Source organism: Berghia stephanieae, chromosome 1 (genome assembly GCF_034508935.2).
Source record: "Berghia stephanieae isolate SIO BIC M18660-M18661 chromosome 1, UCSD_Bste_1.3, whole genome shotgun sequence".
Taxonomy (NCBI): domain Eukaryota; kingdom Metazoa; phylum Mollusca; class Gastropoda; order Nudibranchia; family Aeolidiidae; genus Berghia; species Berghia stephanieae.
Window position 1 is genome coordinate 136,076,378 of NC_088360.1, and position 25,848 is coordinate 136,102,225.

Below are 25,848 nucleotides of genomic sequence, written 5' to 3' on the forward strand. Positions count from 1 at the left end.
CACCAATAAAAAATGTAAAGGCGCAATGGAGATTTGAAAACATTACTAACCATTGTCAAAAAGTGCATGCAGACACTCTGGTCTGCTGGCCCAGATGATGGTTTGCTGATTGATGAGTTTTGCCACAGGCAAAGGTTTGCCTCAACACACCTTGCCAGAATAGCCCTTGAGCCAGCATCTTTATGGATTGTCAGGACACCAGTAACGTCAACAGTGTTCTTTCATGTTAGCTGTCGATGAAAACAAAAAATTAAATTTAATTCACAACAGCAAAATAGGCACATACATGCCAATGCTAAAGTTTATAACAGCAACACTTCGCATGTTGAACGGGACATAACGTCTGTTAGGCAATATTACAATTTCTTCGGACAGAGACAACGCAGTTAACGGCCAAGTACACATTTTACAACTGAGTCCGGTGAGAGAAAGTGAGCAAAGTGCCTTTTCCAAGGGCTCAACTATGCGCCGAGCGAGGCTCGAGCCCAGGACCTTCCGGTCCAAAAGCGAGTGGCATACCACTATGACATAGCCGTACGTAATTTTTAAAAATATAATAAAAATAATCACACTAATATAATTATCTCACATTGTCATCATCATAGGCATTTCAAAACTACTAATAATACTACCACTACAGATATCTTATCATTATAAAAATATTACTCTCTCTCTCTCTCTCTCTATGAACATAACATACAAAACCCAATTTTCCGATATAAAAAAACAGCCCCCCCCCCCCCCCCCCCCCCCAAAAAAAAGTTTTGAAAAAGTATGGACGATGCATGCTGTGTCGGCCATAATAACTGAATGAAAAGTATTTTTTTAAAGGACCCTGAGCCTGGAATGTCGTAAGTACTCGAAACCTCTTGATCTTGATAAAATTAGCAACCTTTTGACTGGGTATCGAACATTGAAACACCTGGTTTTAATCGCCTGACATGGAAGGCTGATTTGAATTATTTGGGTGGGGGGGAATTAGTATTTTAATTTTTTTAAGCCCTGTTATTGTTATTTTTCACAAAATAAAGTAATAAAGTTAAAAGTAATTCGCGGTAGCGACAAATGTGTCGTCAGCTGATGCACAATCAACAAACACACAACCCCAAAGCATGTTTAGTTATAAAAATAAGAAATGAATTAAAATGTGCATTTCGTATGCTTACCTTGTAAACTGAGTATTCTGTGACTTGAAAAGAGTGAAGAATTACCAAAGTCCGTCAAAATCAACTTGTAATAATAGATGTGATGAGATGAAGTGGTCACTTTTTGACTTCCAGATAATTCATTGTATATTGCAGTTCTATCCGTATAAAATGTTATATTTTTAGTAATTACGCAAATTCTATTTTTAGTAAGAGTACAAATAAGCTCTGGCGTTATTTGCAGTGGTAGTACAAATAAGCGTAGCCTTTCCTGAAAGGTGACACTTCTAAATTAGCTCCAGGAAAGAGAAATACAAAAACAAGAAATAAAGTCAAGAAACAAAGAAGACTAATATGTGATACAATGTCACATTTGTACAAGCGATACATCTCTTGCAACCCATACGTGTCATTTTCTTCATTCTACCGACTTAAGCCATTTTGGGTTGTTACTCCAAGAAAAAGGGACAGAGAAACATGTGCATGTAAAAAATGTGAAAACATTAACATGCTTGCTTCAGCGCTTTGGAGAAAAGGAGTCAAGAATGTTCAATGATGTTGGTCACATCAATTAAATTTCATTCATTTCTACAAAGTGATTTCAAGCAACAGGTTTTCAAAGGTAATGATGGAGACATGCCCGAAGTTGCACCGGTTGACTTAAACAGTGACTCAAGTGATGAACATGACCAAGATGACATAGACATTAAGGTGATGCCGACTGAAATCGATTACAATGGTTTTATCAAAGATTGAATGAATGGAAATCATTTGATGAAGTGGTTGATGAATGTGAAAATCAAGCATTACGTGTTTGTGGAATAGTTGGGGCCAGCAGAAGTGGAATCAAAACTCGCATTGGTATTGACAACAGGTTTACACATTTCATTCCAAATGATATACCTAGATCTCTGTGTGATGGGAAACAGTTATTTCCAGTCAAGCTGAGGGCCGATGGGGATTGCCTGCCTGCCTGTGGTGCAGTGTATGCATTTGGCAAAGACACACAAACAGACGAAATACGAGTAAGATTGATACAAGAGCTGGCTTTACACAAGGACCATTATTTGTCAGATTCAAACCTTGCTTCACTCAATGACAACATCCAGACAGTTGTTGAATTTTTGTCACAAACTTGGATCATTATATTCCCGATGTTAACATAAGGGATAAAGAAACCCTGGAAGAGTTGTTCAAACTGGACGTTATGTCATTAAGTAAACCAAAATCATACATGGGTATGTGGTAGCTTCTCGCTCTTTCCATTGTTTTAAAAATGCCTCTTTTGTCTGTTTATCCAAACATTCCGAACTGCCACGAAAGAGTATCCTGAATTTAACAAACAATGTTGGTGCTCTTTTGTGGGTCTCTACCAACATAAGCCCCAAATCATCGTATAGGCGCCCTAACCATTTTGTTCCCCTTCTGAGTTTCAATCACTAGGCGTATTGAATTTATAATCCTTTCGAATAAATATGTTGTAATTACTCATTCCTGTAACAGAAAACTCATTCCTGTACGTCCACTCATTCCTGTTACACAAACTCATTCCTGTTAAGAATGACTTTTTCATGTTTTTCATGCTAAATATAAATACTTGAAAGGAAATAGTATTTGTGGTGGTTTAACACTTATATACCTAGACTATGGTAAACAATTTTTATTTTTGTCATTTTCCTATATATTTTTGGAGATGATGATTGCTCAAATAATATCCTTTGTTTTCAAAAACTGATTTCTGAATGCCTTTTGTAAAACAATAAATGTCATTTTGTTGTCAAAATTAGTATTAATGCTCTGTGTTTATCGTTTTTCAATGTTTTATTTCAATAGTTGTCCAAAAATGTGTTAACTTATGTAATGTGACATATTTTTTTAAGCGTAACAGGAATGAGTCACATGTAGATTGTAATTCACAAATACATGATAAAGTGACCACTGGAAACTCATTAAGCCCTGTTATTACAATTTTATGTCGCATACACAAAATAATGAGTATGTTGGAAATACTTGACTTTTCAAAAATTGGAGGACTCGAATTTGGCGTTATTTTGAAAACGGCCGATATATGCATAATTCTATGCAAATCCTCAAAAATGTATGAGAAAAATATTGGTGAAAACCGGCATCATATAAGCAACTGAAATGATAACTATAATACTAAATGTGATGCATCATTCATTCAGAAACATGGTAGTTGGTGTACGACATGTGTATATCAATGCATCAAATGTATCATCAACACAATTCACATCACATATCTTTAAAAAGATCGTACTATAACTATATCCCTTGGAATCGTATCTGCATAATTGGATCAAAAAATCGTACTAAAATACGCTACATCGTACTGGTTGGCAGGTCTGTATTATCCAAGCGAACACCAGACTTAAACCTGAAACTCAAATGTCAACATTTTGCTAAACCAGAAAAGAGGAAGTGCAAACTTTTAATTGACCATATGTATTTGGTTAATTTGACCTACACCATTTGTTTTCATTTTGCTATTTAAGGTTTCTAAAATGCCTGTTATATGCAAGTCGTTTAAGGTTGGGTGAGAAGAGGGGCGCCGGGAGAGATGAGAAGCGACAGTGATTAGATAGCGGATTCATAGATAAAGACGGCAAGTGCTGAGTGTGTAACCAGCAATGCTATGGGCTGGCTTTGTTTTCATATTATAGAACACATTATGCCACATTTAACCATCACACATGCTTTGTAAAATATACTCAACACAGAAATCTCGAACAACTAGGCCCAGTCCCACGGTTGAGATTTCCCTGTTGCACTGCATAACAGATTATTTACAAGAAGAAAAAAAAAAATCATCTCCCAAAACGACAGTTATACATTTGACTCTACCAGACATGCCAAATTGAAAACTTCAAATTTAGTAATTTTTATGTCAATTTTTAGTAATTTGACAAGGAAATTCGTAATTTCTGAAATTGTGTATGAACAACCACAATATTATTATTATAGTAGTTGTAGTAGTTATTATTATTATTATAACAGTAGTATAGTAGTAGTAGTAGTTGTTCTTCTTCTCATTATTATTATTAATATTATCATAAAGTATTACTAAGAATTAAAAATTTGTAATTTTCCATAAAACTTATTATTCGGCCATGAAATTTGTCTAAAATTCGTAAAATTACGAAAAATTCGTAATATTCAGCATGTATGCTCTACTGAGCAAGATCAGGAAAGAATGAAGTAATCTCATTTCAAGACTAAGACAGAAAGCAAGCTTGAAAAAGATAAATAGTGATAGAGGACAGAGCCATCCACTATGAGAAATAAAAAACTGCATCCAGGACTTCCACTATGAACCAAGGAGATTTCTGGTATTGCAAGGTGGCAGGGTCATTTGTGAAACTGGAAACAATGAACCGAAGAACATTTTTTTCTCTCTTCATGATAGGTGCTAGAATTTTAGAGTTACTTAAACCACGAAAAAAAAAAAAAAAAAAAAAAGAAATGCAACACAAACCAGAGGCACCCATTTCCCATTTTTTAAAAAGGAGAGAGAGAGAGAGAGAGAGAGAGAGCGAAGTATCAAAAGCATTCAAACATGCTTTCTCTCTTTTTTGAATTGTTCACCATGCTTTGCTTTCATTTGTACCTTATCCTCAGGAGGTAGTTCCTCTCTGTATTTTCTCCTGGATCTGGTAAGCTTCAGCTTTTACAGGGTCAGACATGAGCTTAGTCCAATATTAACCATTTGCCTCCTTGGTAAGTGACTGGACGGAAGACTGCAATCAACCTCACCACAATTCAATTTCATACGGACTGTCCATCTGGGGAGGTCTGAAAAAGTTAAAACAATTATTCTCTCCTCTAATCATAATCAAAATTGTATAAAACGTAACACACACAGAGAGAGAGAGAGAGAGAGAGAGAGAGAGAATGCCTAGACGATATCTTCATGTCTTAGTCTTATGATGTTGTGGCAGAAGGGCATAATTTAAAAAATCTTAAATTAATCGTAAATAACAAAAAAAAAGAAAGAAAGACAAGTAATAATAATATGAACATGCTCCAATTACTGTCGTATACACTGACGTTGGTAAATAATCATCCGATGATTTCTGGTTGATTTGTCAGCTGACTAAGAAATTATAGATCTAGATAATTCTGTGTACCACTGGAACAAACTGAGTGACACTTTACGATGAATAATCATGTTTTAAAACTATGCCAAGTTGTTTTTTTTTGTTTGTTTGTTGCTTTAGGTCTCTTCCAACACAATTGAGGTTATATGAGAGACCGCTGAAACAAAAAAACAAGCAATCTAACAAAAATAGTACAAATGTCAATCAAAAGCATAACCTAAAGATATCATAAGCTAAATTATAAATAACCAAGAACAAACAGGCAGAGGATTTACAGGAAAAAAAATATCCCCTGTCAAAAATACAATCACAAACCAAAGAAGCAGGATAGGCTAGTAAAGAGAAGAAGAAACGACATCACTATCGGATCGTACACCCATGCGAACATCATAGGTATATGATTCAAGGGTGATGCTCCCATCCAACCACCCGCATGCCAAGTTGTTAATTACTTTGTAAAATGTATTAGCAGAATTAAAAACCTCATGGCTGAAAAATGTATGAGACTGGTAGTACACACCTCTAACTAACAGAACTGAAATCCCCTGCTCTTCTGGTCTCCGAAAGTCAATTTTCAAATATATCCATGGCTTAGCACAATATCGTCCACTATGGGAGGTCGAAATAAATAAATTTTAAAAACCCACCCAGAGACAGCCTGTCACTAGCTCCCAAGCCAACAAGCAACTTAAAACAAGATGTAGGACTGGATATGACATAAGGAGCTCATATACTTTTTTTTATTCGACATAAACAATGCCAGTTTGCCAAAGTAGCCTACTCACTTCATAGCTCCGTACTTGAAAGGGAATGATCTATAGCCACTGAAAGACATCTTAGCCAAATGGTCAGAGTATTTCTTCTTCAAAAAGCTTGAAATGGCACCTTACACTGCTGAAAAAGTAAAAAACAAAAACACAACATCAAGTGAAGGAAAGATCCAAGATTGTGGTATCCCTGTAAGTAGACACTTCCCCTGCTCTATCATGGAGGTCGATTTGACTATCAAATAGAGGAAGATAAAAAATTGAAAATAACACATAACATACAGGCCTGTAAATGGTTGGTGAAAAAGTTGTCAGAACTCTTCGCTCCTGTTTGTTTGTGTTCAATGTCTACGCTAATTTATTTGTTTATTTGGATTAATTCTCATAAAAGAAGAAGAAGAAGAAGAAGAAGAAGAGAGAGGTCTCGAAGAAGAATATATATTTAGAAGAAAAATAATTATTTCGCATTATTTCTTTTCCGTCCCACATCCGGACTGAACCAATAAAATATAGAGAAAAAGATAAGAGAACTGGAGAAAGGCATGTGTGTCGGTAGCAAAATAGAGAGAAACCTTCCGGTCTGATTCGACACACTTCTGTGCGTGCGTTATTTACTGACTAGGTGTGTGTTCGTCGACTCGCGTTAACTTCCTTCGCGACAAAGATAATCTGTGCTTCGTGACACTCTCTCGCAGTAGCCAGGCAGTGAATACATCCACGTCTAGTGGAGTGTGTAGGTGACATGATAATATTATAGCTAACCGATAGACGTTTTGTTTTGTCTTTGATGCGACAAATAAAGTTGTTTTTTTTTTTAAGTCGACATTTGAAACGGAATAAAAATATTAGCACTTATAGAGCAAAATAAAACTTTCGGAAATCCGACAATAGACGGAAGATTTACAGGCCTGAACATAATATGAAGCTAATGTTACATGATTGAAGACATAAGAAACATAATTTGCCATAACTTTTATCCATATTTCACTGAAACAATTGCAAATAATACTCCTCTATGATTTAACATATTTGAGCCAAAATGTAAATGAGTCCACTCCGCTTATACACCACACATACCCGTAAAAAATGTTTCACTCTCTCTCTCTATATATAATTGCTGTTTACGCTGATTCTTTCGTTTATTTGGATTAATTATTATAGAAGAAGAGGAGGAGGTGGTGCGGTCGTGTGAGAGCATTTGAAGAAGAATATATATTTCGAAGAAAAATAATTATTTCGCATTATTATTTTTCCATTTCACATCCAGACTGAACCAATAAATCACAGGGAAAAAGAAATAAGACACGGAGAAATGCATGTGTGTCAGTAGCAAAATAGAGAGAAACCTTCCGCAGGCCTGTCAATGGGTGGTGAAAAAATTGTCTGAACTTTTCGAGGATACGAAAATAGACCAACTAAACCAAAAAAGTGGATTAACAACACAACCGAGATATGACACAAATGCCATCCCTGGTGCCTCAATTTTCCTCACATAGCAAGAGAAGAAATCGCTGTTGGTGACTTGTTCTTCAAGCCACGACCATCTAAATTTATTCTTAACACATTTTTCTAAGGTAAGTAAGTCCGATCTGCGATCTAAAAATACTTCAGGCATAATGAATAGGAAGAATAATTTAATAAATAACTGAAAAACTACGGTCGTGCGAGAATAGAGGAAAAGAAGATCGGTCGTATGCCAAACGAGTGAAAACTTCCGATATAAGTATTCATTCGAAGAAAAATATCTATTTCGCATTCATATTTTCTGGTTCACTTTCAACCGGATAGAGATAATGAACTGAACTGAAAAAAAGAAGAATGGAACGAGGTGTGTGTGTCAATTGCAAAATAGAAAGAAACGACCTGGTCCCCAACACACTAATTGCGTTAGTTGATTACTGACTACAAATTGTGATCGACGATTCGCGAACGCGAGCGACAGACACTAGCTAGTTACATGCAGGTAGACACACAAGTCTGTGGGCAGACAGTAGACAGTGAACAAGTACACGTCCGGGTAGTGTGGAGGTGGTGATAATTATTGACAAGATGGAGTGCTGTCTGGTTTGTTTTGTCTTTGACGAGATAAGTATAGACCTGTAAATGAGCTCTATAAAAATTGACTGAAACTCTTCGTATCGTTTCAGAAAAATCCAAAGAATCGAGATGAATAGTAAACAGCAAGCTCATTTGAGCAAAACAATGGCAGAAAACTAATTTACGTGGGAATTAATTAGGCCACTTACAACTGTTTCTCATAATCAAGTACCCACATCAGTGAAGAAACGGTCAACCAGTTTGTTTACAACGTGAGGCAATCGAGATGAGCTTGTAGCAATAATAAAACTTTCGATTTGAAGGTGTCTTCATAACGCACTTCCGGCTTTTGCATTAAACTTTTAGGCTCTACCAAGTATATGTGGTCAATTTTGACTTAGACGAAACAGTGAAATTTAACTCTTCGTATCGTATCAGAAAAATCCAAAGAATCGAGATGAATAGTAAACAGCAAGCTCATTTGAGCAAAACAATGGCAGAAAACTAATTTACATGGGAATTAATTAGGCCACTTACAATTGTTTCTCATAATTAAGTACCCAAATCAGTGAAGAAACTGTCAACCAGTTTGTGTACAACGTGAGGCAATCGAGATGAGCTTGTAGCAATCATAAAACTTTCGATTTGAAGGTGTCTTCATAACGCACTTCCGGCTTTCGCATTAAACTTTCTCATACTTTTAGGCTCTACGAAGTAAATGTGGTCAACTTTGGCTTAGACGAAACAGTGAAATTTATCGCTTGGCGGCTCAGTTAAAATTGGCTACCATTGGGAACATGACAGGGTTTTAAAGTGAAAAGATAATTTCACAAAGGCTGTGTGAAAATACACTGGGGTGTGTTCACACACGGCAATTCTAAGAAGCCTTGGCAATATATCCATTGTAAATATAAACGCCCTTGAGCAATGCGTAGCACTGTGGAACATTCCTAACTACTTCACGTCATTCTACTACGATTCATGAATTCCTTCTTTCTTTCCTTTTAAAAAATATATGAATTTGACGAATTGACTGATTTCAGTTAATTGACTGAGAATTTACAGGTCTTAATGTTTTTAATACTCTCGTCGAGACACAAAATAAAACATTTTTCTTTTATTTTCAGCTGGTTCTGTCTTTTGATGTTGCGAATATATATATATATTTTTTAAATGTCAGAATTTATAGAGCAAAATCGTACTGTCGGAATTCCGACATTTGTTGGAAGATTTACAGGCCTGCTTCCGGTCTGAGAAGCTCCGACACTTTTCTGTGCGTGCATTATTTACTGACTAGGTCTGTGTTTGACGACTCGTGCGAACTTCGCAACCGTCTCTCGTTGGTTGTGGTACAGTAGCCAGGCAGTGAATACATCCACGTCTAGAGGAGCGTGTAGGTGACATGATAATATTATAGCTAACTGATAGACAGCCTAGTTTTGTTTTGTTTTTGATGCGACAAAGAACAATTTTTTTCTCCTAAAGTCAGCATTTGAAAGGGAATAAAATCAGATTTTTTCGAGGAACGAAATAAAAGTCATTTATTTTCTTTTTTTTATTGGTTCTGTTCTTTGACGTTACGAATTATATTTTTACAATTAATTGTATTTTAAAATATTAGCACTTATAGAGCAAAATCGTACTGCCGGAAATCCGACAAAAGTCGGAAGATTTACAGGCCTGACTTAAGTCTAAAAGAGAATAATACTTTTATCTCTCATAACTGCGGTAACATAAGAATCATTTCATTTACCAAATCTGTGGGATTTGAAAACTTCACTCAGGTTACAATAAAAATTGCTTCCAAATGCAGTCTGTCATCCATGTTGAATACACATCACCGGTTTACCAGGACTTTGTCGCAGTTGCGGACTGTGAGAATTAACAGACCATATATAGATTGACCACTGTGCCAATTGACGCCACCTTTAAGAAAAAATAAAAAAGCAGTAAATGTCATAACAATAGTAAATAATTCATTAAAAAAAAAATTAAAACTTAAACTCGCTGTGTGTAATTTTAAAAAATCAACCAATAAGATTTAACCCATTAAAGGCGAGATTCATTCTTACTAACACCAGATCTTAGTCTTAACTCACCAAATCCTAGCCCTCTACTCTCCCAAGAGATTTTTCATACTTTTTAAAATCGCTGTGATTATCCCCAGACACCTGGGGATAATGCAAATTCGTTATCCCTCCCCTGACACCTGTCTGAGGATGACGAAAATTCATTATCCCCAGACACATATTTGAAACGCCGCTCTTTTAAACAATTATCCACATTCCAGAATATGGAATGATTCCAAATGCACATAGAAATAAGGAAAGTTAATAAAATATCTATAAAAACAAAATTAACCAACAATAAATCAGTTGTTACTACATATACACAATATGCGTCTCATGGCCGAATGGTTTAGTCGTCTGCCCTGGAAGTTTTACCAGAATCGGCGTTGTGGGTTCAAATCCTGGTTCCACCACTTTTTTAAAAATTCCGTCTTCTTTTTACAGAACGTTGAAAGGGATAAATGTCCCATCCATCCTCACCCCACTTTTTTTTTTTAAAAACTCTCTCTTGGTTCCTTTCTAGTTTCTAGCAAATTGTCATTCGTCCCCACTCCGATCTGAAAAAGTGTCTAAAAAGAATAATTAATTAAAAAGCAAATAAACAGAAATATTCAGAGAGCGACCAAATGGTCAGACAGAGGAGAAAAAAAACAAACAATTTTTTTAAAAAATAAAAACAATTTTAAGAAATTCATGCTCAGAAACGGAACAAAAGGCAAAACAAAAGGGAGAAAAGAATACTCACTCAAAAAAAAACAAAAACAAAAGGGGGGTGGGGGACATTTATCCAGACCTGCCACTTCACGAAAAGGGAAATCAGTATGACATTGTAAAAAAATCAGTATCTGGGGAAAAAAATCAGTATGAGACGTAAAATTATCCAATGGTTGGGCTTTAATAGCCTCCTTACCTTTTTGGTCGATCCCAAGTGTCACAATTTGACACTTGTCACTCAAACTAACCAAAGCGTCACAACCTCTCCCCCCCCCCCCCCCCCCCCGTATCTTTCCCCAACACCCAAAATGGCACGCACAACGCCAATCTGGCAATCGGACTACTAACTTATTTAAAGATGGTGGCACTTGGTAACGAGTCAGAAGCCAGGGACCGCGGTGGTTTACCAGTACAGCTCGCTGTCGCTTCACAAAGGAAATGAAAACTAAATAACGCGCCGTATGTGTTTTCTATCTGTGTGAGGGCATCACAAAGAGGCTCGCTACGTCATGTGATCTATCGAGGTATCGCGGGACGGGTCAAAGTTCACGAGACTTGAAAATTTTAACGTGCAACGTAAAGCACAAAGTAAACGTAAAAGGGAGGGGTGGAGGGCTGCGGGCCCTTGGTCACTTGTGAAATCGGTACGATCGGCAAGTAAATCGGGAAATCGGTAAATACGAAAAAAAGGTCTTGCAAATCGGTATGATACCGATTAATCGGTATGAACGGCAGGTCTGTTTATCCCTTGCAACGTCCGGTAAAAAGGTGTCTGGGGATAACGAATTTTCAATGGGAATAATGACAGCCTTTAATGAATACTGGGGATGTAGGAGCTTTCCGAAAATAATTTTCCTATTGTCTTAAACGTCTGTTGTACATTAATATTTGTTTAAGATTTATCTAGGCATGAATAAAATTCTGGATGTGAATCGGTTTTCTTTTTTTACTTTTATGTCTATCGTAACCCTATTTTTGCGATGACAAAAAACAAAAACCGAACTGATCAAAGCAGCTCTCACTGGCTGAAAATGTTATTGCGATACCAAGCATTGTGCCAAGAATGGTGCTATAAGTTTCTGTGGTAACCAGTCACTTCATAAAACTAAAACAAATTAGCACTGGCACCAGTGTCAGTGACCAGTACCTTATCACTATCACCATCCATCATAATTTGGAATCTGGAAAAGGAATGAACCGTTTTAGTATCATGAATCATATCAGTGTTCTATGCAAAACGAACTATTTTCTACTTAAAATATCAAGACTATCTAAATCTAATACTATGTGTTGAAATATGACACTATCCAACATCACACCAATCCAAACCCCACTCGTCGTAACCAAATGAAAATGAATGTCACACATTCCCACCGTTCAGTCCGCCACAGTGAAAGCAAGTGACATTTTTCAAAGACCCATCAACCCTTGGATGTCTTAAACAAAGAGCAACAACAACAATATAAATAATATATCATATTAACCTCAGCAGCAGTACAAGAAAAATTATGCCAGGGTTGTGAGATTATTTTTATAGAACATGCCACACTAGTTATGGGAAAAAAGATAAAATATAGATATCGCTTTATTTCTGCAAAAATGCATATAATAAAAGAAAAAAATCCTCATTGTTTGTCACGCGGTCGTAATAATTTGACCTTGGCTCACCATATAATAATACTGTATAATTATCTGTCATTTAGGTAAAATTAAGTGATTTAGCAAAACACTCCCAAAATACCAAATATCAAACCCAGTTAAAACTATTATTTTTTATTGCCAAACTGGTAATTCTGCATTGACGCATGCGCACCTTAACCCGCCAAAAAAAGTTGTCTCACTTGTGCCCAGCTGAGGTGCCTCCCTCAGCTGGCTTTTTGCCCCACTATAGCTCGCCTATGTTGGAAAAAGCTCACATTCTCTCTCCGTACTCAGGTGTAAAACGTGGCGCTCAGAAATTTTCCCCATGATTGTAATGACTTTCATAAATTAACTATTGTGTCAACAATGTTTATTTGACAGACAAAAGTAATAATTAATAATAATATATTAATAATAATTAGAAAAAAAATGATAGAATGATAATAATAAGAACAATAATATATAAAAAAATCAATAAATAAGCTTTAAAATATAAAGGAAAATACTTTTTAAATAATAAAATAGTATTGAAAAAATAAGGTTCCCCGTTGGGCTTTGAACACAAGAACTTCCAATTAAGAGTAAAGCAGCTCAACCACTATGCTCCTCTCAGCATACGAGGCTTTCGTGTCATTAAGATTCCATCCAACAAGGAGCTCACACGACATTCTGTCTATTATTTGTTTAGACAATTCAGAGACGCCAATTTTCAAGTTGACTCACAGGAATTTCAGACACCACTCGGAGGAATATCAATGCCGAAAGAGAAATTTCCGCATACAAAAAAGGGAATTGGGATGATATTTGGTATTGTGTTTAAATATTGTATAGATATAAGTAGATAACTGATTAGAACTATATTATGATATATAAACACATTGCCAAATACAACTCCAAAGTTTCCTTACTTCAAATGAAGTAAAGCTCCAAAACCTAATGGTAGTGATTGTAGTAATGGTGGTAGTGAGGATGATGTGGTGTTGGTAGTAGTAGTAGTAGTAGTAGTAGTAATAGTAGTAGTAGTAGTACTAGTACTAGTAGTAGTAGTGGTAGTAATAGTAGTAGTAGTAGTAGTAGTAGTATTAGTAGTAGTAGTAGTGATGATGACGATGTGATAATGGCTGTTGTAGTACTGGTAGTGATGATGATGTGATGGTGGTGGTGGCGGTGGTTGTAGTTGTAGTGATGATGTGGTCTGGGTGATTGCAGTAGTAGTAGTGATGATGTAGTGGTGGTGGTTGTAGTAGTAATGATGATGTGGTTGTTGTAGTAGTAATGGCAATGATAATGATGTGGTGGTGGTGGTTGAAGTAGAAGTGGTAGTGATGATGTGGTGATGGTGGTGGTTGTAGTAGTAGTGGTCGTGATGACAATGTGGTGGTGGTTGTAGTGTGTGCATGTGTGTGTGTGTGTGTGTCTTTGAGAGAGAGAGAGAGAGAGAGAGAGAGAGAGAGAGAGAGAGAGAGAGAGAGAGAGAGAGAGAGAGAGAGAGAGAGAGAGAGAGAGAGAGAGAGTACTCAAAGTGAATGTAGTGATAAGTAGAGAAACATGAACTTGAAAAACTAACAAGGCTAAAGTTTGAGGTCAAAGTATATGTGATGAGCTATTATTGGCAAGTATACAGGAAGGTGAACATGAAAATTAATCCAGTGACCGAATTTATTGATTTGTGTGTGTGTGCGTGTGTATATGTGTGTTTGTGTGGAGAGAGAGAGAGAGAGAGAGAGAGAGAGAGAGAGAGAGAGAGAGAGAGAGAGAGAGAGAGAGAGAGAGAGAGAGAGAGAGATTGAGGTCAAAGTATATGTGATGAGCTATTATTGGCACGTATACAGGAAGGTGAACATGAAAATTAATCCAGTGACCGAATTTATTGATTTGTGTGTGCGTGCGTGTGTATATGTGTGTTTGTGTGGAGAGAGAGAGAGAGAGAGAGAGAGAGAGAGAGAGAGAGAGAGAGAGAGAGAGAGAGAGAGAGAGAGAGAGAGAGAGAGAGAGAGAGAGAGATATTTGAACTAAATTTGTTTAAAGGGTTTTTTACGGCGCTTGCAACACTGATTGCAGTAGTATTGGTGATTGTAGGGGTGGCGTTGTGGTGGTTGTAATAGTAGTTGCAGGGATGGTGATGCGTTGGTGGTGGTAGAGATGATGATGTAATGGTGGTTGTAGTTGTGGTGGAATGGATGGTGATGTGGTAGTTGTTGTAATATTGGTGTTAGATGTGGTGATGTTGTTGTTGTAGCAGTAGTGGTGAGGACGGTGATGTGGTGGTTGTTGTAGTAGTGGTGGTAGGGATGGTGATGTGGTGGTAAGGATGGTGATGTGGTGGTAGGGATGGTGATGTGATTGCAGTAGTAGTGGTTGTGATGGTTGTAGTCGTAGTGATGATGGTGGTTGTAGTTGAAGTAGTAGCAGTACTGATGATGATGATGTGGTTTTGGTTGTGGTAGGAGTGGTAGTGATGATGATGTGGTGGTGGTGGTTGTAGTAGTAGTGGAAGTGATGATAGTGTAGTGGTGATGGTTGTAGTAGTAGTAGTGGTAATGAAGATGATGTGGTGGTGGTGGTTGTAGTAGTCGTGATGATAGTGTGGTGGTGTTGGTTGTAGAAGTAAAGGTAGTGATGGTGGTGGTTGTAGTAGTAGTGGTGGTGATGATGATGTGGTGGTGACGGTTGTTGCTGTAGTGGTAATGATGATGACGTGGTGGTGGTTGTAGCAGTAGTGGTAGTGATGGTTGTAGTATAGTTAGGCACTTTGATAAAATTTTCAAACTCAAAATATCTTGCCTTGACTCAGTCAGGGGGATGGGACTTGAAAAAACATAAAATTTGATACCTTATTTGTTTCTCTACGACCTACGGTTCCAGAGTTATTTATATTTTTCTATTGAAATTTTTTGTCAATTTTACAGAGAGAATCTGTGATCTCACTGCTGCCTCAAAACCAGCATCTCGCGGCGATCGGGAAATTTTGAGTTTTACAGTCAACATGGCCCACTTATTGTTTTCAGTAATTTTGTTTCAATTAAAAAATAATTGGCAAGTGTTAGGTATCGTTTTAATGGTCAGAAAATAAGCTTTATTTCCATATAAATCATTTTTATGGATGGAAAGTATGGAAAAAATTAAGGATAAATGAAAAGGGGGGAAAATATGAGGTTTTTGTCCTAAAAAGTGGGGTTGATGGCGGAAAAAATAAAATAATGAGCGAGTGTATCAATTTTGATGAAATTTGGCAGAGATATCCTTCAATTAATTGTCTATCGATGTATGAAGTATAATTAAAATGTATCCATAATTTAAAAAGTTCTTATAATTCAAAAATTTATAAATTTTTATTACATAAGCTTGCTGAGAAATACAATCAGGAATTAAGAATTAAATACACCGTTAGAAAGCTTGTTTTGTGCCCTTTATAATGATACCAAAGTTAGTCACATAGGTTCACAAATAACGCCATGGTGACCAAAACAGTAAAGGGTCAAAAATAAAGTTCCAAAAAACGAGTTTCACCTTACAATTAGCCTATCGGCGGCCACTGGACTGGAGTTATCAAAGTGCCTAGTATAGTGATGATGATGTGGTGGTGATGGTGGTTGTGGTTGTAGTAGTAGCAGTGGTGATGATGATGGTGGTGGTTGTATTAGTAGTGACTGGAAGGGGGGGGGGGTGTCCTTGGAACAATTTAATCTCACCGGAATTTGACGGAAGTTGCCCATAACCCGGAATTTTTTGCTCCAGACCGGATTTTTTTCCGGTGAAACCGGACAATTTCTATGCGGATGAAGGGTTTACATTCAAATTGTTCATTGTTCTGATCATTTAATCCCTAGCCTAAGCATTTTAATGAGTTCCTGCCTTCAGACAACCATGCTGATAAATTCACACAACAGAAGTCGTTGAGAGTAGCTAATTCTCAAAATGCGCATGCGCGACTCGGGTGTCGAATAACTCTAATATTAAGGACGTAATATTAATATTACTGGGGATAATCACAGCCTCTTAAAATGGGCTTGACGAACCTGTCTAGTCTAAGACAGCTTTATTTTCATTCAACCCAACCAATTTTAAGGTAATAGTAATACCGCAAACTCGGGGACCCAAATAATTCTGGGGGTTTGGGAGGGGGAAAACTTTTTTTTTAAAAGTCTAGTAGGGGTTTTGGGAGGGGAGAGACTTTTTTTTTTAAAAAGCCCCCCCCCCCCCCCCCCTCCCAACAAAACAAACCCCCAAAAAAAAGTTTCCCCCCTCCCAAAACCCCAAAATTATTTGGGTCCCCGAGTTTGCGGTAGTACCGATTTTAAAACATTGCCACTATGAAAGGTGCGATTGCGGTTTCCTTTTTTTTTTTTGCCCCCGACACTTCGACTTCGACTTTGAACTTGAACGTGAAAACAAGATTCGGTTCCGCCGACAAAGCGGCTGCCCTTTTTTAAACACTTTTAATGGGGAATTCAATCCAATAACATCTCAAAGAACTCAGCTTTTTCCATAGATTCGAGCATTTATTCTTCTCTCTTTACTACCTATACACAAATGGAGCTATTCCTTTCGCTATGTGATGTGTTGTTATAGTTTGAAAATAGACACTTGTAAACAAACTAAAAATCCCATTCACATTGGTTACGGCTACGGCGAAAGCAAAAGTATTCCGACTAAAATAATAGTGCCAATCAACTAGATGATGCATTAAACAAGATATAAACAACAACAACAAAATAATACATCAAGCTCACCATTGTTCAGGAGAACAAACTCGGCGTCCGAGCAGGGGTAATTAATTTTTTCCCCTGACTCGTATTTGATGCCTACTAAGTTCGCCATCTTGAGATCAGGGTTGCCAGATTATTTTTCAACAAAATGCCAGGGGAAGACTCAAAAAATGCCAAAACACTCAAAAAAATGCCAAAGTCTGTTGACTCCCACCCCCACAAAGAAAACTACTCACTTTTGATAGACAATTTACTATCATATCCTGGTGGCTTGCGTGTTTTATCTTCTTTTTTTTTTTTTTTTTTTTTTTGAATTATACTAAATTTCCTGTTGGGGTAATTTTTTACTTACTGACTACTAAGTGGAGTGCTAAACCACTACACCACGGTTGGATTTTAAGAATGAAAAGAAATACATTAACATGAAAGGTAAATACGTAAAGGAGTGAAATCATTGGATGCTGTAAAATCAGACCACCCTAACGAACAGAGTTAAAAGTTAACAGGCGACCATGACGCAAATATACACGAGTTTTGCAGGAGATTCCCAGAAAACTTACGAGGATACTTGTCGAGGGCTGAATTTGAGTGAATATCTGAGGGAGGCAGGGCTAGTTCAGGGTGTGAGTTTTAATAGCAAAGTTTTCCGATGTGAAGAGATTTGTTTTTACGCGTTTAGAAAGGTGTCATTTGAAGTATAATATACAAGAAAAGAAAATGCCAAATGAAAATGCCAAATGCCAAATGATTTTTCTAATGCCAAACGGTTTTCAAAAATGCCAGATTTTTGGAATCTGGCATTTAAAATGCCAAACTGGCAACCCTGTTTAGAAGTGATAGGTTAAAACAGGGTTGCCAGATTATTTTTCAACAAAATGCCAGGGGAAGACTCAAAAAATGCCAAAATACTCAAAAAGATGCCAAAGTCTGTTGACTCCCACCCCCACTAAGAAAACTACTCACTTTTGATAGACAATTTACTATCATATCCTGGTGGCTTGCGTCTTTTCTTTTCTTTTTTTTTTCTTTTTTTTTTTTTTTTTTTTTTTTTTTTTTTTTTTTTTTTTTTGAATTATACTAAATTTCCTGTTGGGGTAATTTTTTTTATTAAGAAAAGGTGTCATTTGAAGTATAATATACAAGAAAAGAAATGCCAAATGAAAATGCCAAATGCCAAATGATTTTTCTAATGCCAAACGGTTTTCAAAAATGCCAGATTTTTGGAATCTGGCATTTAAAATGCCAAACTGGCAACCCTGCTTGAGATTGAAAAGGGCGGGCAGATATGCCAGGGTTGTGAGATTATTCTTATAAAACATGCCATACTACTTTTGGAAAAAAGACAAATATTATAGATATCGCTTTCTTTTTTGCAAAAATGCATATATAATAAAAGAAAAAATTCTCATTGTTTGTCATGCCGTCAATACTTTATAATTATCTATCATTTAGGTAAAATTACACTTAATTTTAGCAAAAGACTCCCCAAATACCAAAATATCAAACCCAGTTAAAATCGTTTTTTTTGCCAAACTGGTAATTCTGCATTGACGCATGCGCACTTTAACCCGCCAAAAAAAGTTGTCTCACTTGTGAAAGAGTGAAAATGGAAAGGCTTCGTATGGGAACAAAACAGACAATGGACGTTTCGGGTACAAACCCTTCGTCAGCACAACAATACACAAATAAACGTGGAAAACAAATAAAATATAATGAAAAATAACTTGTATCGTCTGTACTCAATGGTGGTTGCAGTATGAATGAAATGTTAGCGTGGCGTGGGTAGAGGATAGGGTGCCCCAGGGGGGTGATCTAATTGATAAGCAAAGGTCAGCGTCAGGGAACAGAACTTTCCAGACTATAATGGAAGATAAAAGACATATTGGTAGTAGTAGTAGTAGTTAGTAGTAGTAGTAGTAGTAGTAGTAGTAGTAGTAGTAGTAGTAGTAGTAGTAGTTTTTAGTAGTAGTGTAGTAGTAGTAGTAGTAGTAGTAGTAGTAGTAGTGTAGTAGTAGAACGGTAGTGGAGTAGGGGGGGGGGGGGTGAGGGGGCGAGGTGAAAGGGGGGGGGGGGGGGGGGGGGGGGGGGGGGGGGGGGGTTTGTTGGATGAGCGAAGGTCGAATCTTCGCGAAGGAACGATGCGATAGTAAAGTGGAATACACCAATAAATAGATAGATGGATAGGCGGATAGATAGGTAGATGGTCTGAAAAGAGGGGAGAGAAGGGAGGGAGAGAGAGAGAGAGAGAGAGAGAGAGAGAGAGAGAGAGAGAGAGAGAGAGAGAGAGAGAGAGAGAGAGAGAGAAATTAATAAAAGAAAAAAAAATTTTTAAAAAAAAAGGGGCGGGGGGGGGGGGGGGGGTTTGGTTTGAGGCGGACCGGTAGAGAGGGGGAATCAGAGAGAGAGAGAGGGGGGGGGGGAGGGAGAAGAGGGAGGGGGGGGGAACAAAGAAAGAAAGAAAGAAAGAAAGAGAGAGAGAGAGAGAGAGAGAGAGAGAGAGAGAGAGAGAGAGAGAGAGAGAGAGAGAGAGAGAGAGAGAGAAAGGGTGGAGGGGAGGTGAGAGAGGGCGAGTAAACAGCCGAGTGATAGCTGGGTCTATATGTATATTAATGGATGAAAAAGTGGATGATTGGACACAATGAGAGAGAGCTAGGAAGGTAGATGACTATGAATCGGTGGATAATCAGTAGATAGATAGCTAGCTAGCTAGCTAGCTAGCTAGATAGATAGATAGATAGATAGATAGATAGATAGATAGATAGATAGATAGATAGATAGATAGATAGATAAGATAGATAGGTAGGTAGGTAGAGTTGTACTTTTAGTAGTATGAACAGTAGTAGTAGTAGTCGTAGTAGTAGTAGTGGTAGTAGTAGTAGTAGTAGTAGTAGTAGTAGTAGTAGTAGTAGTAGTAGTAGTAGTAGTAGTAGCAGTAGTAGTAGTAGTAGTAGTAGCAGTAGTAGTAATAGTAGTAGTAGTAGTAGTAGTAGTAGTAGTAGTAGTAGTAGTAGTAGTAGTAGTAGTAGTAGTAGTAGAAGTAGTAGTAGTAGTAGTAGTAGTAGTAGTAGTAGTAGTAGTAGTAGTAGTAGTAGAAGTAGTAGAAGTAGTAGTAGTAGCAGCAGCAGTAGCTGTAGTGGCAGAAGTGAGAGCAGCAGTGGTGATGAATATGGAGAAAGTGACTTCGGACCCAACACTTGCTAACAACACCAGAGTCCACCAGACAATCCAGTCTTTGATATCGCAGGGAGAATTACCTAGTAGAGCAGAGGTCCTTAAACACGACCCCAGCGACCTAGGTAATCCATGTTTTTACATGCTCCCTAAGATACACAAGATCCGGGAATTATCTGACACTCCACCTGGAAGGCCGATTGTGTCGGCTATCTCGTGCCCCACTGAGAAGGTATCGCAGTTCCTCGATGCGGTATTTCAACGTATAGTTCCCACCCTGCCATCGTATATCAAGGACACTAACCATGCTCTTGGTGTCATTGACGAAATTCGATTCCAGGATGAACCTCCACGGCTAATTTTCACCATGGATGTGAAGGCACTGTACACATCCATACCGCATCCTGACGGACTGCGTGCCATCAGGCATTTCGTCGACCGCCATCCATTACCAGGGATTTCCAGCAACAGCATTGTGAGGCTCACCGAACTTGTGCTCACACTCAACACTTTTGAGTTCAATGATGTATTTTTCCATCAGATCTCAGGTGTTGCGATGGGCACCAAGATGGGTCCCTCATATGCTAACCTCTTCATGGGCTACCTTGAGGAAACCTTCTTCCATCAGTACAGAGGACCTGCCCCCGAGCTTTTCAAAAGGTACATTGACGACTGTTTCGGCATTACGTCATTGACCCACAGCCAGTTGAAAGGGTTCATCCTAGCGATGGACTCCTTCCACCCGTCCATAGAGTACACTTATGAGATTTCAACCTCTGAGGTGAACTTTTTGGACATCAAGGCTGTATTGACCAGCACGGGAGTACGGACCACTGTACACTACAAGGAAACGGACAGTCACAGCTACCTGCTCTATCGGTCATCCCATCCGGTGAAGTGCAAAGACTCCATCCCATTCAGTCAGATACTCCGCTTGCGGAGACTCTGTCTGGAAGATGATGAATTTGCGCTTCAACGTGATGCATGCTCGATTTTTTTAGGGCACAGGAATATCCCGAAAGGGTTTTGCTTAAGGCTGTCCGGAAAGCCAGCCTCGTGTCGAGAGAAGCAGCAATGAGGCCTCGCAATGCCAGGAAGCAGGAGACACAGCGTCCCATTTTAGTCCTCACGCATCACCCCCATGCCGATCAAGTGAGGAACATCCTATTGCAGAACTATGGGATCCTCCAGGCGGGCGAAGACACCCACAGAGTTTTCTCAGAACCCCCGTTGGTAGCATATCGACGGGATCGTAACCTGAGGGATCTCCTTGTCAGAAGCCGCCTGGAACCCATACCTAGGGATGGACCTAAAGCCAGATCGTGTATGCGACCCCGATGCAAGACTTGTGGGCACCTGTGGGAGTATGACAGAGTCAGCTTTCCAGACAAGATTTGGGACATCAGGCGGCCGTTTACTTGCACTGACCGTAATCTAGTCTATGCGATTACGTGCTCCCTGTGTGGGATTGCTTACGTTGGTGAGACCGGAAAGAGGCTGGGTGACAGATTCGTGCAGCACTTGCGTGACATATCGAACTGTGCAGACACAGCAGTGGCCAGACACTTCAATCTGCCAGACCACTGCGATGTACAGTGTGTGCGTGTGTGTGTGCTCAGTTTTTGCCATTCGGACACTTCCGCCCGTCGACGTAGGGAAACTCACCTGATCAAGTTGTTGGGAACGCTGACTCCACGCGGACTCAACACCAGGATTGACCACCACTAGATGTCAACGTCACCCATATTCATCACCACTGCTGCTCTCACTTCTGCCACTACAGCTACTGCTGCTGCTACTACTACTACTTCTACTACTTCTACTACTACTACTACTACTACTACTACTTCTACTACTACTACTACTACTACTACTACTACTACTACTACTACTACTACTACTACTACTACTACTACTATTACTACTACTGCTACTACTACTACTACTACTACTGCTACTACTACTACTACTACTACTACTACTACTACTAACTACTACTACTACTACTACTACTACTACTACCACTACTACTACTACGACTACTACTACTACTGTTCATACTACTAAAAGTACAACTCTATCTATCTATCTATCTATCTATCTATCTATCTATCTATCTATCTATCTATCTATCTATCTATCTATCTATCTATCTATCTATCTAGCTAGCTAGCTAGCTAGCTAGCTAGCTAGCTATCTATCTACTGATTATCCACCGATTCATAGTCATCTACCTTCCTAGCTCTCTCTCATTGTGTCCAATCATCCACTTTTTCATCCATTAATATACATATAGACCCAGCTATCACTCGGCTGTTTACTCGCCCTCTCTCCCCCCCCCCCCACCCTCTCTCTCTCTCTCTCTCTCTCTCTCTCTCTCTCTCTCTCTCTCTCTCTCTCTCTCTCTCTCTCTCTTTCTTTCTTTCTTTCTTTTTCCCCCCCCCCTCCCTCTTCTCTCCCCCCCCCCCCCCTCTCTCTCTCTGATTCCCCCTCTCTACCGGTCCGCCTCAAACCAAACCCCCCCCCCCGCCCTTTTTTTTTTTTTTTTTTTTTTTTTTAATTTTATTTCTTTTATTAATTTCTCTCTCTCTCTCTCTCTCTCTCTCTCTCTCTCTCTCTCTCTCTCTCTCTCTCTCTCTCTCTCTCTCTCTCTCTCTCCTCCTTCTCTCCCCTCTTTTCAGACCATCTACCTATCTATCCGCCTATCCATCTATCTATTTATTGGTGTATTCCACTTTACTATCGCATCGTTCCTTCGCGAAGATTCGACCTTCGCTCATCCAACAAACCCCCCCCCCCCCCCCCCACCCCGCCGTGACCCTTTCACCTCGCCCCCTCCACCCCCCCCCTACTGTTCCACTACAGCGTTCTACTACTACTACTACTACTACTACTACTACTACTACTACTACTACTACTACTACTACTACTACTACTACTACTACTACTACAACTACTACTACTACTACTACTACTACTACTACTACTACTACTACTACTACTACTACTACTACTACTACTACTACTACTACTACTACTACTACCAATATGTCTTTTATCTTCCATTATAGTCTGGAAAGTTCTGTTTCCTGACGCTGACCTTTGCTTATCAATTAGATCACCCCCCTGGGGCACCCTATCCTCTACCCACGCCACGCTAACATTTCATTCATACTGCAACCACCATTGAGTACAGACGATACAAGTTATTTTTCATTATATTTTATTTGTTTTCCACGTTTATTTGTGTATTGTTGTGCTGACGAAGGGTTTGTACCCGAAACGTCCATTGTCTGTTTTGTTCCCATACGAAGCCTTTCCATTTTCACTCTTTCGTTAGTATTTTACGATCACCGGCTTCAGGCAGCCCTTACCGTTTTCTACTGTCTCACTTGTGCTAGCTTGTGCCTCGCTGGGGTGACGCCCCCAGCTGGCTTTTTGTCCCACTATAGCTCGCCTATGGGACAAGCTACGGATGTGACCTTTGACACGACCAGGGGTCAAGGCCCCAGAATAAGTACGGCTAGACTCCTGTGCTCCCCGTACTTAATGACGTCTAGCCTGCCAGTCTACCCGTCCTTAAGTACGGGTAGCCACTTCGTCACAAAAAACACTCAAATCACGCCTCATTCTTCCCGTTACATAAAACAAATACTCAAAACCACCATCCTTATTCACACTGCACTTTGTTACACCTCCTTCCTCCTCTATCTCTCTCAGTAATTCCTGTACCGTCTCACTGTCCGTCCTGTCAATATCAGTCTTGAACAATCTCCGCTGCAAATCTTCGACATCTTTAGGCAATACATTTTATCCTTGGCTTGATTGAATGTATTGCCTAAGTTGGGTTGTGGACACCTTTGTTTTAGCCATAGCCCAGGGGTGAGAATGACCGGTCACTAAAAAGGAGGAAATTTTTCAGCGCTAAGATCAAGAAGCATCCATGCAAAAATAACCTATAAATTTAGATTTCATTAAAATATATTGCGATGCAATCCAAAATGTATCTCGCAGCAATTTCTGACACCACTCGGAGGAATTTCAAAAACTGAAAGTGTAATTATAACATGGTGGTTGTAGTAATGGTAGTCGTAGGTATGATGATGTGGTGGTGGTTGTAGTAGTTGTGGTAGGGATGATGTGGTGATGGTTGTAGTAGTAGTGGTAGTCGCCACATTTCCCTTATTCACAGATTCACTAATGCCCACCTCCCATTGTTTCAAGTTGACCAGAGACGCCAACTTAAAATTTCGCTCACATAAATTTCAGAAACAAATTCCGAAGAATTTCAATGCTTAAACAGGAATTTCTGCAAACTAAATATAATCTATTGAGATTTATAATCATCCCAATACCCCTTGTTTCAAATCAAGTAAAGTTCCAAAACCAATTTCATTATGACGTATAAAATATAAAAATTAATGGTAGGGTTGGTGGTAATAATGATATGATGGTGGATGTTGTACTGGTGGCAGTAATGATAATGATGATGTATGTAGTTGTGGTGGTTGCAGCAGTGGTGGTGGTGATATTGTTGTGTTGGAGGAGGTTGTAGTGTGGTGGTAAGGATGTGGTAGTGATTGTTGTTTTAATGGTGATAGTGTTTTGATGTCGTCGTCGTCGTGGTGGTGGTATTGATGGTGATGATGATGATGTGGTGGAGGTGGTTGTAGTAGTAGTAGTGGTGGTCCTTCATGAAATGATGGTGTGGCGATGGTGGTGGTTGTAGTAGTAATTAGTAGTAGTAGTATAGTAGTAGTAGTAGTAGTAGTAGTAGTAGTAGTAGTAGTAGTAGTAGTAGTAGTAGTAGTAGTAGTAGTAGTAGTAGTAGTAGTAGTAGTAGTGGCATTGATGTGATGATGATGATGACGATGATGATGATGCTGATGATGACGATGAAGATGATGATGGTAATGATGATGATGATGATGATGGTGGTGATAAGGTGTGTACTTGGAGATGAAAAGAGAGATTGATGGCTGATGTGAAAAGGATATGATCCACTTTATAGATTTAAGTTTGTCTGACAGAAGGACAGATAGAGTATGTTTGTGTGTGTGTGTGTGAGAGAGAGAGAGAGAGAGACACACACAGGGGGAGAGAAAGAGACACATATGAGAAAGAGAGAGAGAGAGAGAGAGAGAGAGAGAGAGAGAGAGAGAGAAATAGAGACTGCTCCAATTGAATATAGTGATAGCTACAGAAAGGTTAGGTTAAAGTATTGAGTGAACGTTATTGTTATGTGTGTTGTGTTTTATTTGTTAATCGTAAATATTAAGTTAACGAATGTTTCATGTTGGCAATTGCCAGGAAATTAACTTTTAAGTGAACCATATGTGTGTGTTGTGTGTGTGTGTGTGTGTGTGTGTATCACTGTTAAGTATAGGAAGATGAAAAATGAAAACATATTGAGGCTAAAGAACTGGGTGCTCTTTACTGATTTGTGTGTGTATGTGTGTGTGTGTGTGTGTGTGTGTGTG

At 38.7% G+C, this 25,848-nt stretch overlaps 1 long non-coding RNA gene across 8 annotated transcripts in view; it reads right to left on the minus strand.

Moving 5' to 3' along the window:
* The window catches only part of LOC144963308 (uncharacterized), a 112,631-nt gene extending 95,317 nt beyond the window's left edge, over positions 1-17,314 (minus strand). For 2 of the 8 annotated variants that reach the window (XR_013643599.1, XR_013643600.1), the window contains exons 1-2: positions 17,222-17,314; positions 4,771-4,955 (exon numbers count right to left, since the gene is read on the minus strand). This is a non-coding gene — a long non-coding RNA (uncharacterized LOC144963308). Of the gene's footprint in view, positions 1-50; positions 4,956-6,045; positions 6,155-9,817; positions 9,991-10,717; positions 11,620-17,221 lie in introns of those variants that run through there. The other 6 variants (XR_013643603.1, XR_013643604.1, XR_013643602.1 and 3 more) reach the window with 6 other exon arrangements.
* Positions 17,315-25,848: the final 8,534 nt, after the last annotated feature.